The sequence below is a fragment of the Camelus dromedarius genome, chromosome 13 (assembly GCF_036321535.1).
Source record: "Camelus dromedarius isolate mCamDro1 chromosome 13, mCamDro1.pat, whole genome shotgun sequence".
NCBI classification, from domain to species: domain Eukaryota; kingdom Metazoa; phylum Chordata; class Mammalia; order Artiodactyla; family Camelidae; genus Camelus; species Camelus dromedarius.
The window spans coordinates 20,650,435-20,654,773 of NC_087448.1; positions in this window are offsets into that span (position 1 = coordinate 20,650,435).

Below are 4,339 nucleotides of genomic sequence, written 5' to 3' on the forward strand. Positions count from 1 at the left end.
TGTACCTATATACAGCCATACAAATACAGAATTAAACACTTTGGAACTGATTAAAGCTTGGGCAACAGTAAAATGTTTAAACAAAAAGAATTCTGAATAAAAATACTTATCTTTGAGGCAAGGGAGGCCTAATTTTTCAACACGATACACTTTTCTCAGTACAGCCATGTTGAAAAATCAAAAGGCTTATAAGCATTTACCGAGTGGTGTAATATTGATATCATAATAAAGTAATATCCTGTTGCACTTTTATGATTATAGTGAAGTAATTTAGTTGAGAGGTAAAGGACATTTAGAGAAAGTGATATGACTATTACTACACTCTTTATAGAGGTCTATTTCTCCAGCATCTAGATATAAAGCATGTATTTACTGATACAGGTTAATGAGGACTTTGGTAAAGTACCTATTTGTGGCTTTACAATCCTAATGGAAATTTACTATATCAAGTAATAGCACATAGTTCTTTAAAAATAGTATGCAATTTTTGGTTTATATGACAACCACAAATCTGCCCATGAGCTTTGTTATTTGGTGATAAAAATCCTACGTCAAATGTACAATATGGAAACATTTTTATCTTACTATTTCTGAAAAGAAGCAATAGTATTTAGGTTTAATTATTGAACTTATTACGCTAGTGACATAATAGCATTTCAAGATCATAAAGCTCAGGATTTCTTGTTCAACATAGTGGAGACCAGGGGCATAATATGCCATGTGCAGCCACTTTTAACATTGTGGAAAGAAAGGTAGGGCCACAGAGCTCTGTGTGCATGCACATGTGTGTGTGTGTCTGCGATTGAAAAGCCAAGAAACCTTGTAACCTAAGGTTTTGCGTAGCATCAGAAACATAGGGACTCTTGAGCCATTTCAAGATTAAAACAAAATACAGACACACACACATCCAGATACATTTATCTGTACATATGTTACAAGATAGTCCTCATTCTGTATGATACACAGTAATCTTCCATTTTTTTCAGTGATTAAACTCTAGGTACATAAAGCTTATCTGTTGAGAGGGGAGTCATTACAATTGTACTTGACAACATCAGAAACAAAAATGGCATTTTTTAGTGTTACTAACTTATTTATATGTCTATAATTATTCCCTCCTCTGTGCTAGAAACTCTCAGAAGTCCTGAGGATTCTGTGTTCAATGAAAAAAAATGTGATCTATGCCCTCATAAAACTTCGTAGTAGGGAAAGTTATTTATAATAGTTACAAAAAGTGCCTATGTAATAGTTGAAAGTAATTGAAGTGCTTTGAAAGGAAAATATGGAGCAAAATGAGAAATGATAACAATTAGACATAATTACGTTAGGATGGGGAGAGGGAGTGGTGGGCAGAGAAGATCTCCTGAAGGAAGTAATACTTCAGTTCAGAATTGTTTTCCAGGCAAACGGAACACCATTTGTAATGTCTCTAATCCTGGAGAGAACTTTTGGGGGTCGAATAAATCCATGTGGCTATTCCAAAGTCATCACAAGTGTGAGATTACAGAGGTAAACAGGGTCCGGATCATTAGGCACTTTGCATAGGAAATCATGATAAGGATCCTATGTTTTAGTCAATCTGCAATAAGGAACTGGTAAAAGGTTCAGAGTGGGAAGTAATATGTTTTAATCAGCATATTAATAGATCACCTCAGCTGCCTGGTGAAGAATAGATTACTCTTTTAGTACTTGCCAATGATTCAACAAATCCAGTAGCGAAAGACACAAATATTCTTTAATGATCACTGCAACTGATTGATGCATTTGGCATGTCTTCCTTCCTTATATCCAAAAACCCCATTAAAGTGAAATTTTAAAATCCTAAAATTATAAACTCACAATATTCAGGAGGATATGTGAAGTAGAATCATCAGACAAGAGGTTTCAACAAAATTCTGAATGCTGAGAGCAAACACAGAGGTGAAAGTGATGAAACGGGGTAGCAGTAACTGGGCTTACAGTCTCAGTGGAAGGAGAAACAGCAAAGACTCGTCGCAGAAGAACCCAAGGAAAGTAGAAACTTGAGAAGCCTACATGGAATAAAGTGTAAGACTAATATATTGTTCCAAACAAGAGGATTCATTACATTATATGAACCATAAAATTCCATCCCCTCTTCTCTTACACCATCTCATAAAGTTCTGGAAACTAGGCACTCAAGCAAAGAATTAAAGGATTTTTCTCTGAAGCAATTAGATGCCAAATATACATTCTTGTTTTTGCTCTGTTCATCCGATGACAAAGCTTACCATTGATAAAATCACACGAATATGTAAAGTTCCAAACCAGCTTTTTATTGTCTCATTTTAAAATATGAAAGCATACTCAAGGATCAGTAGAGCCATCACAGATTGAGATTTTAAAATGACTGGAAAGCAAGTTTTCTCAATTGTGACACTATTGACATTTTGACATGATCCATAGTAGAAGCCAACAGCACTTCCCTCTTAGTTGTGATAACCAAGTGTCTTCAGGCATTGCCAGTGTCCCTGAGGGACTAAACCGTCTCCAACTGAGAACCACTGCTCTACAGGAAACAAACTGAGGAAAAGAAGAGAACTGCACAGTAAGTATACTTCACATAAATGTTGCATTCACAATACAAGAAAGATATAAAATGTCAAATAGGAAATAACAAGCTCTTGAAAATTAAAAATGTTATTTCCAAAATTAAATTTAAAATCATTGATGGTTTATAAAAGTCAAGATATACCAAAGAAATACAACAAAAGAATAAAAGGAGAGGAAATCAATTTAAGAGATCCAATATACAAATAAATATGAGCTCTAGATAAAGCAAGCAAAGAAAATAAAAGCTAATAGAAAATTCCCAGAAAGGCAAATGTCTGGGCTGCACAGGACTGGCAAGTACTCCCTGCAAAAAATAAATGACAAAAGACTCTGAGAGATAAAGAGTGGGTTCTAAACTCTTTCCTAGAGAAAGATGTTACATATAAATTAATGAAAGTTACATGTGAATCACAATTATCAAAAGCAATGAAGTAGCTTGAGATCAAAGAAGTTATAAATTTATACGTCTAACAAAAATGATCTCATCAGGAAAGACTGAGGTAAAAGAAAGAATATAAAATAATAAATTGTGTATATATATATGTTAAGTCAAGGAAACAACAGGAAGTCTAATGAAAACTATTTTATTAAATGAAACCTCAGAAGCATGTAATCTGTGAAGAGTGAGTGCAAAGTGTACTAAGTCTGCATTCTTAAGGATGAAGATAATTATTGTGTTTAGATTTTTAACCCCCATTGACAAGTATGCATGGTAAAGTTTCAAGCATAACCATTAAAATTACCAAAATAGAGTGCATAAATTTTAAGAGTAGATGGAAATTTGGAATAAGGAAAAAAAGGCTATCCAAATAAGATAAGATAAAACATATGAAAAGAGGAGCAAATAAATGAGTCAAAATATGTAGGTAGAAATAAGTTTGAATATGCTAGAAATGATGATGAATAAAAACAATTTGCCAGTTAAGATGTAAAGATTGGCTGCTATGCCCTGTTTCCTAAAGCCATAATTATTATGTAAAAAAAACAGAGAAGGTGAGAGTAAAAGATGGCAACAAATATATACCAATCAAATACTGGCAAAGAGAAAGCAGTATTATTTATGTTAATATCCAACAAAATACATTAATGTCTGATAAAATAAACATAGAATAAATATATGAACAAAAAGTAATCTGATTTTGATGAGATTTTGAAAAATCCATTATCATGTTATAAAACATTCAAATGCTTGCATTGAATATTTGTAGGTTTGAGTAGACAAAATTATAGAACGTAAGATATCTGAACAGTGATATGCAACATCCAATGTTTAGAGAAAGCACATTCTTTGTGAAGTACAGAGATAATATATATTACAACTGCTCATATATGAGACTTTAAGGAAAGTTTAAACTGTGACCGTGAAACTGATCATATGCTTTAACCACAATGCAATTGAAGTTACGAATCAATATCTAAATTCAAAGTGTGTCTGTGTGTGAAAAATTTTAAATGCACTTCTAAATATCTTCAAATGAACTTCTGTGTAACATAAAAATGGAAGGCAATGAAAATAGTACATTTTAATACAATAGACAAGAATACAGTGAAAAAAGTTATGGATTTAATATTTATATTAGATGAGAATAAAAAAATGAAAATAGTGAGCAAAACAAATAACTTAAGCTTAAAATAGAACACTAAATAAACTCAGAGAAGGTGAGAAATACTTAACATGAGAGAAGAAATTAATGAATTAGAGAAAGAAGATGCAACAGAGAAGATAAACTAAAACAAAAAGCTGGCAACAAAGAAGAAAAAAATACTG